The following is a 9753-nucleotide window of genomic DNA, read 5'->3' as shown; positions in this document are numbered from 1 at the left end:
TGCTGTATCTCTCATGCTTAGAAGAGTATCAGATGTGGATATGCACAATAAACGTTTGCTGAAGCAATGAATAATGGAGAAAAAGAATGTTCTCTGCAAAGTGTGTTTCAAATCCGAGTGCATATACTATGATGTGCCTTCTAGGTTACTTGAAGACAAACCATCATCACAGCTGAATGGGAATGGTCATGTTTTTTTAATGAACTCTTCTGAATGGGAAAGACTGGATGGATTTCCTTCCAGGCCTGGAGATTACTGCTTTGAATTACTGTTAAACCCAGCATCCTGTTGCTTTCAGGCAGCTGAGTGAAGGACCAGTGTGAAACATTTCCCACCAGAATTAAGATTCACATGTACTCTCACTAATTTTAAATTTGTACACTTTTCCCCAAGAAAGGTTGGTGTTCTTATAACACATGATTCTGACTTCTTAACAGACATATCAATATGTAGACTTCCTATTCAGCATTACGTAAGTCAAGGAATTACTTGGTAAAGTTGAGCAATTACTCTGCTGTAGTCAATGTTTTTAAATTCATCTCTAAGTACCCTACTTTTGGACTAAGTGCTCGGTTCAAGTCAGAATCACACTATTTAAAACTCTTGAAAGAAAAGATCTGATAATAGATATGTTTTTAAAGTTAAACATGATCAAGATAGTTTTTAAAGTCATCTAGAAATTTGATGTTTCAGAAGTTATGTAAGTTTTGTTTCTTAATCACCATTAACCCCACTCTCCTTAGATTTAGAGCTCAGTCGCTCTCAGGAGTCTATTTCCCAGTTTCTCTTGTAATTTGTACCAAGTGTCTAAAGTCCAGCCTATATGATTTAAGAAGACTCATCTATAAATTAGCTGAGTCAGACAAGAGGGTTACCCATTTTTTGCTTTCCTGAGTCATCTGTCTTGCTGGTATACCAATGGCTATCATTCCATATTAGGCCATGAGGTGATCTTGCACCTTAAGAATCTTGGAATGCCCATATTCACTTTAATTTTTACCTGAGAGAGAAATGCTTATATTTTTAAGTTATTGTTTTGGCTTTTCTATTGCATATAGCTCAACATAATTTCTATACACACAAGGTATTGGGTAACTCTTGGTATTACGTATTGGTCACTAATGAAAAGCCCTGGTAGCTCAACAGTTAAGTGCTCAGCTATTAACCAAAATATTCACAGTTTAAGCCCACCAGAAGCTTTGCAGGAGAAAAAGATCTGGCAGTCTGCTTCTGTAAAGATTACAGCCTGGGAAACCTCAAGAGGCTGTTCTACTGTGTCATGTAGGGTCATATGAGTTGGAATCGACTTGATGGCATACTTGGCATATCACAACATACTTTCATTTACTGAAAATGTTTTGCCATTGTAAAGCCAATAAACAAGGTAAATACTGAATAAATCATGCAAGAATACAGTGTCAATAACTCAAAGCAACCTACTCACCTAAGCTGGTAGTGTTGTGATAACCGAGAAAAAAAAAACCTCACTGCCATCCAGTCAATTCTAATTCATAGCGACCCCCTTTGGTTTCCGAGGTTGTAAATTTTTACGGAAGTAGATTGCCCAGTCTTCCTTCCACAGAGTGGCTGGTGGGTTTGTACCGCCAAACTTCTGGTTAGCAATCAAATACCTTAGACACTACTCCTGTTGTAGTAGTATACAAGAAAAATACATTCATTCAAAATATTCAATAAATATTTATTGAGTACCCACAAAGTGTCAGGAGGAGTCCTGGGTGAAACAGATAAGTATTCAACTGCTAGCTGAAATGTTGCCAGTTCAAACCCAATCAGAGGCATCTTGGAAGAAAGACTTGGTGATCTGTTTCCAAAACATCCCAGTTTTGAAAACCCTGTGGAGCAGTTCTTCTCTTCACATATGGGATTGCTATGTGTCAGAATCCACTTGATAGCAACTAACAACAGCAAGTGACAGAAGTCCCTGGGTGGTGCAAATGGTTAGTGTATATGACTGCTCACTGAAAGGCTGGAGGTTTGAGTGCACGCAAAGGCACCTTCAAAGAAAGGCCTGGTCATCTATTTCCAGAAAATCAGCCATTGGAAACCCTTTGGGGCACAGTTCTACTCTAATACACGTGGGGTCACCATGAGTTGGAGTCAAGTTGATGGCAACTGGTCACTGTGTTCATGTATTGTGTTAATTCTATCAAAATATAGTGGTAAAATTCTGGACTTTGAATAATCAGTTGCCATCAAGTCAATTTTGACTCACAATGACCCTGTAGGACAGAGTAAAGTGCCTCAAAGGATGTCCAAGGCTATAAATCTTTATGGAAACAGACTACCACATCTTTTTCCCATAGAGTGGTTGGTGTGGTCAAACCACTCACCATTTGGTTAGCAGCCGAACACTTTAACCACTCCACCAGGGCTCCTCTCTGGATTTGGAATAAGTGCTTTGAATTCTGGCTCATCATTTATTGACTATATGACCTTAAATACAGTGTTTAATCTCTTTTAGCATCAGTTTTCTTTTTTCTTTTGTTTCATGACGTTTATTGCAATCCTCACATAGTAACAATATTTGTCCCACTTTTTTCCTGTGTTTCCCATTTTTGTCATCTTTCCTTTCTCTCTTTTCCTGGCATCTGAGCTTTACTCCCAGGCAAATGTTGCTCTTTTGATCTTACATGGCCAATTTTTTTTTTCCTAAAATTCATTTAATTTGTTGTTGATAATATACAGAGCAAAATGTACACCAATTCAACAGTTTCTATATATACCATTTAGTGAAATTAATTATATTCTTTAAGTTATGCAATCACTTACCCTCCTTTCTTGAGTTGTCCCTCCCTCGTTAACATAAACTCACAGCCCCCTAAGGTTCTTATCTAATCTTTGGAGTTGCTGTTGTCAGTTTGATCCCATCTACATACTATTGTTTTGTTTTAAGTTTAATTAAGGGGATATTTTTGGCTTAAGGTTTAAAGATTTTCCCAAGGCAATAGTGTCAGGGGCTCATCCACCTCCATAGCTCCAGAAATTCTACAGCCAAGAAAATTTGAAATGCTGTTCAGCACTTCTCCCCTTTTGGTAAAGATTCTTCTATAGAATCTTGGGTCAAAATGTTCAGTAATAGTAGCTGCACACCCTCCATATCTTCTTGTTTCATGGCAAAGGAGGTAGTTGTTCATGGAGGCAGTGAGACACTGAGGTGTGGTAAATTACTTAGTGTGGCTTTTCTACCCATAAGTCTTTGTAAACTCCAAGGTGGGATTTGCTATAAGCAACTGAGGAGCTCTCCTGATTGTTAAAGTTGTCCACCTGGAGTATTTCTGTTGGGAGTGGCACAAAACAATGTTCTGGGAGGTTCCCACTCTCTCTCAGGTGCTTAGAGTTCTGATGCTGTGATTGGCTAGTTTGTTCACTCTGCCAGGCTCAAAAGGAGGCCTCCTAGAGGCAGAACTTTCTCTGACTGCTGGTTGAGGAAGATGTGCTGCTGAAAGAGACATGCGCTACTGAGACACGTGCTGCTGGGAAAGAGACGCAAGAGACACGCATTGCTGAGTAGGACACAGAGGGACATGCACTGCTGGGGTAGAGACTGTGAGAGACTTGGCTGAGAGATGGTGGGCTGGGACTGACCATTTTTCCTGAACTTGAATTGTAGTCTGGTGCTTCCCTAATAAACCTTATAATCTGTGAGTTCTGTGTGACCACTGCAGTGAATTATCGAACCCAGGAGAAAGGTGGTGGGTGCTTTGGGAGGAAAGGTTGGAGAAAGGGCTGGAGGGAGGCAGCATGTCTGGCCTCACAGGAATAGGCCTTGGGCTATTGATGGTGATTCTGCCTTCCTCTTGTGGGGTTCTAGGAGGTCAGAATATGTAGTCTCCTTGTCCTTTTTGCAGACACACATTCCATATCCTGCTACTATTCTTGACTCTTATATGCTGAGCAAAGAATCTGGGAAGCTGGACAATATAAAGAAGAATGTGGCATCAGGATTGGAGGAAGACTCATTAACAACCTGCAATATGCAGATGACACAACTTTGCTTGCTGGAAGTGAGGATGACTTGAAGCATTTACTGATAAAGATTAAAGACTACAGTCTGCAATATGGATTACACCTCAGTATAAAGAAAATAAAAATCCTCATAGCTGGTTCAATAAACAACTTCACAGTGGATGGAGAAAAGATTGAAGTTGTCAAGAACTTCATATTACTTGGTTCTACTCTCAACACCAATGGAAGCAGCAGTCAAGACATTAAACAACATATTGCATTGGCAAATCTACTGCAAAAGACCTCTTTCAAGTGATGAAGAGCAAAGATGTCTCCTTGAAGACTAAGGTGCGCCTAACCCAAGCCATGGCATTTTCTTTAATTTATTTATTTATTTGATTATTGCAGTGTTCCCACCCCTCCCCACCCAACCCTGGTAACCAACAAAGTTTCCTTCCGTATATAAACTTTTCCTTGACTTTTTACAATAATGAACTAATACAGTATTTTTCCTTCTGTGATTGACTTATTTCACTCAGCATAATGTCCTCCGAGTTCATCCACATTATGTGGTGTTTTGTAGATTCTACGTTATTCTTTAGTGTTGCATAGTATTCCATTGTGTATATGTGCCATAGTTTGGTTATCCATTCTTCTGTTGACAGGGATCTAGGTTGTTTCCATCTTTTTGCTATTGAAAATAATGCTGTGATGAACATGGGTGTGCATATTTTTGTTCTTGTCCTGGCTCTCACTTCTTTAAGATATATACCTAGTAATGTGATTGCTGGATCAAAAGGTATTCCTAATTCCAACTTTTAAAGAAATCACCATACTGCTTTCCACAGTGGTTGTGTGTGTGTGTGTGTATACCACCAGCAGTGTATGAGAGTCCTAATTACAATTACAAATCTATTTTAACAAATGTTCATCAGTCGGCTAATATGCAAACATTAGCTTGAGACCTTGTTTGCCACTGAATGTGAACCTAGCATGTGTTGTGAATATATCTTTAATTCAGTGGTTGCAGCATGACGGGTTGACTTAGTTAATTAAAATTTTCACCCATGAAAATATAAAAAAATATGCTTGGAATTTTTATTCTTCTCCTAAAAAGAATTTTACTCTTCTCCTAAATATGGAGTCTTTTAGTGATGAAACCACTTAGTGCTTGGCTACATATTGAAAGACTGGCAGCATGAGTCCACCCAGAGGCACTTTGGTCTGGCAAAGTACATCCCAAGGATCACAGCATTGACAACGCTAAGGAGTGCACTTGTATTCTGAAACACATGGGATTGCCATGACTGAAAATTGACTAAACAGCCACTAGCTGTTTCTTGTAAGTATGGGTCAGTGAATAAACTGTAGTCGTTACTCTTGAATCAAATGACTAATTGAATTTCTACAGTACCTCTCACAGAACAGATAGGACAGCACTGGAGACAGTGCTATGTCGTCCCTGTTTGCCCCAGTAGGAGGAAGTGGACCTGCTTCTGGGGGCTGGCCATAACCAAGCCATGGTATTTTCAATTGCCTCTTATGCATGTGAGAGCTGGACAACGAATGAGGAAGACTGAGGAAGAGTTGATGCTTTTGAATTGTGGTGTTGGAGAAGAATGCTAAGAGTACTATGGACTTCTAAAAGTCAAATCTGTCCGAAGAAGGGCAGCTGGAATGCTCATTGGAAGCAAGCCTTCATCTCACCTAGTTTGGTTCTGTTGTCAGAAGGAACCATTCCCTGGAGAAGGATATCATGCTGGGTAAGGTGCAAGATCAATGAAAAAGGAAAAGGCCCTCAACAAGATGGATTGCCATAGTGGCTGCAACGATGGGCTCAGGTGTAATAAGGATCTTGAGGTTGGCACAGGACCATGCAGTGTTTTGTTCTGTTGTGCATAAGGTCACTATGAGTTGGAGATGACTCAACAGCACCTAACAACAATAACAGCAACAGTAATTCTTGACTCTCCTTCCTCTGTTGTTCCAAATGAAGAAAGACCAGTTATTGGGCTTTGCGTGGCCACTTTTAAGTTTGTAAGACCCCAGGCACTATGCAATGAAGTAGGGAGGTAGAACAGAAGCACTAAACATGTTTTTTTAGGCCAATTAACTGGGATGTGAATAGCCAATTATTTTAAGAAGTGCATGTACCTCTAGGGTTATTGTTCATCTTATAGGCTTGTGTATTGTTTGGCAGTTTTCTTTATTTTTGATATTTAGTTTTGCTATGATGTCTATAGACATATTTTTCTTTATATTGATTCTATTTGAAATCTATAGAGTTTTTGGATCTATGACTTGATGTATTTTGTCACTCAGCTATATTCCCTTCCAATATTGCTCTTTTCCCATTTTCTCTTTTCTCCCCTTCTAGAATTCCCATTACATACAGGGTCTTTACTACTATTTCATGATCCTTGAACTTTAACTTTTGTCTCTCTAATACTGTGAATCTGCTGAGACCTGGGCTCAGCTTCCAAGCCTCCAGGCCCACTCTTGCTTATGAATCATCTAAAACCTCAAGGAAATGCTTCTGAGCTTCTTACCCCATTGAACTTATAGAGTGGCTAATACCTGAGGGGAGAGACAGGCATAAAGCCAGGCTCACTTCAATACACCTGTCTTCTCTATAGGAGCTCTGGTGGCATAATGCCTAAGGCATTTGACTGCTAACCAGAAGGCTGGAGGTTCAAACCCATCAGCCACTCCTCGGAAGGAAGACTGGGCAATCCCTTTAAGTCCTATATATGTTCATGGGGGCAGTTGGTGACTCAGTGGTAGAATTTTCACTTTCCTTAGGAGATACTTGGGTTCAATTCCTGGCCAATACATTCCATGCACGGCTACTACCCGCCCATTCAGTAGACCTTCCAGACTAAAACAGACTAGGAAGAATGGCCTGGCTATATATTTCCAAAAAGCAGTCAGTGAATACCCTACGGATCACAACAATCTGATCCACAGCTGATCACTGGCATGGTGCAAGGCTGGGAGACGTTTTGTTCTGTTTTGCATGGGGTCACTATGAGGTGGGAGTCAACCTGATGGCAGCTAACAACAATGACTACAGGGTTTATTAGGGAAGTAACAGGCTACAATTCAGGTTCAGGAATACGTTCAGGATACAACTCTTTGATCAGAACAGTCTCTCCTCTGCTGTGTCCTCAGACTCTCCTCTCTGGCCCTTGGCCTCTCATCCTGGCCTCTGCCCCTGTGGGACAGGTAAGCCTGCCACTCTCTCATGCCTCTTGGTTCCACTCCCACTGTCTCTCTGCCAGGGTGTCTTTTTGCTGGGGTGTCTCTCAGCCAAGGAGGTCCAGTGCAGGGACCTCCAGTCCAAGGACGCTCTACTTCATCTCCAGCTCTTCTCTCTTGAGAGCAGTGAGATCCCCCAGCGTCTGTTTTCTTAATAATACTTAGCAAACAGGATGTTGTGACTGCCAAATGAGAATGTATGTAAATAGCATAGTTGCTGAGCAGTTACTGTAGCACGGTTTTGGTAGCTACTCTATGGGCAATGTGATCTCTTCAATCAAGGAGCTTCCCTATGAGAGAAACGGACATAAACCAATAATATAGTGAACTTTGCAAGATGTCATAACAGAGGGCTGAACAGATTGTTTGGGAATCTAGAGAAGTGAGTAACCAGCTCTACACAGCTGACTGGAAAATAGGTTGTATTGTTGTCATAAGAACTGTTCACCAAATATTTCTGGTTTGCCTCCTTCTGTCCCATGAAAAGATTTTTTCCCCATCCCCTTTGAAGTAAGATATGGCTGTGGGATCAGCTTTGGTCAATGAAAAATGAGCAGAAGTGACATGTCCCTGTTGTAAGTAGAATTTTACATTAATTTATTTACTTTAATACAAAGCTTTGGCATTAGAAATTTTATGAAAATATATATATATAAAAATACTATGTCCTAAAAATAAATGCTTGCATGGCATGATTGGTAAATGAGGCACAAAAATAGTTTCTTTTTTCCCTTCAAGGCAGTCAGTCAGAAAGCAGTTTTTTCTCCTTGAAAACTATTCTGTCTCATTAGCATTCAAGCTAGCTGTGGCTCTGATGATCTTGCAGCAGAGTGTGAGAGCACTGAGGAGGCCAAAAACTCGCAATAATAAACTATGCTTTTGTTACTGCAGTGTTGATTTCTCCTGTTGTAGGAGTAAGTTCCCCAGCCTGAGGAACAGGCGATATCCCAAAGTTCAAAGTGGCTTGAGGCCAAGGGAGCTGTCACTGGCAAGGTCACCAAGGGCTGATCTTTAATTAACTGCTTGAGTTCTGGTAAGCCTTTCCATATCAAATGCTACATCATCAGTTCATGGCAAATTTGGCACAATTCCCAGGGTCTTCAAAATATCCAGTTTGTACATAGGACAAGTACAACCTTCTCTAAGTTGAAATTTTAAGAGCCAAGGTGCGATTTGCCACGCTTCCTTCTCAGTGCTACAGTGATCATGGAAGCAAATGATGGTTCCTCCAGCAGCATGGGTCTCTGGTAAGTACAATAAACTAAATACCCCTGTGTTTCCTCCTTGGCCAACTCACTTTACATATGTTATTATGGGTGAGAAATAAACTTCAGTTGTATTAAGCCTCTGAAAATTAGGGGTTGCTTTTCACTGCAGCATTACCTATCCAAACCAAAACCAAACCAAACTCACTTCCATCAAGTCAATTCCAACTCATAGTGACCCCGCCTTGGGTTTCTGAGGCAGTGCATCTTTACAGAAGTAGATTGCCTGATCTTCCTTCTGCGGAGAGGATGTGGCTTTGAACCACCAACTTTCTGGTTAACAGTCAAATGCCTTAGGCACTATGCCACCAGAGCTCCTTATTACCAGTACCTGATAAATATAGGGATGATATTTATCATGACAATTGAGCACAAATTTCTAGACAAAGAAGGAGCTTTCATCACTCTGTGGAAATGAAATTTTTATGCAGAAGTAGAGAGTCATTAAGGTATGTAAAATTTTGTGATAAGTTCAATACAGCTGTTACCTATACTAAGGCCCATGGAAAAGAGAAATGGATTAGATAGATGGTAAGTCTGATTAGGTAGATGGGGAAAGATTGTATAGGGCAACTTTTGATGAGGCAGAGAGGGTTTATAATTTATCTTATCATAGGAATTAAATTGAGAAATGACACAATCATATGTTTTTGATTTTTTTTCCATGACAATAATACTGACAAATACGCTGAGAAAAAATTAGAGTTCAGAGAAACTGATGGTAAGCAGTCTGGCATGGAAATATTTGCCACATTTCATATAAAACAGTGGCTATGGGAAAAAAGGAACATGGTAAGATTCAAGAGACACCTGATGAGAAAGTATCAGAGTTCTTAGCTGTATCACTCAGGAGTCATGCCAAAAAAAAAAAAAAAGCACCGTAAGAGACTATTTGCCAAGCACTTTAGAGAAACTGAGAAGCAGTAGTGTAGTTTTATAAACCTGATGAGTAAAGGAAAAGAGCAACTACTAAAACTCCAAGCCATCTAACCGTGAGCCATCCAACAGAAGGTAGAGCTTATGATAGAAGCGTGTAGCCAAATTATAGTGTCCTAGAATGGAGTCTCTGGGAGAAAACACCTGAACTCACTCTCATTCTGTCTTCTCATTTCCTATCAGTGACTCCCAGTGGTTGAATCCAATAAGGAGTAAAATATTAAGGAAGGCTCAAGGCAAAGAATACCAGAAAGAGGTTTACTTGTGTTTTATTGACTATGCAAAGGCATTTGATTGTGTGGATCATGACAAATTATGGATAACATTG

Source organism: Orycteropus afer, unplaced genomic scaffold, assembly GCF_000298275.1.
Source record: "Orycteropus afer afer isolate SDZICR_OR568_19922 unplaced genomic scaffold, OryAfe1.0 scaffold00055, whole genome shotgun sequence".
NCBI lineage: Eukaryota > Metazoa > Chordata > Mammalia > Tubulidentata > Orycteropodidae > Orycteropus > Orycteropus afer.
This window is presented reverse-complemented; position numbering follows the sequence as displayed.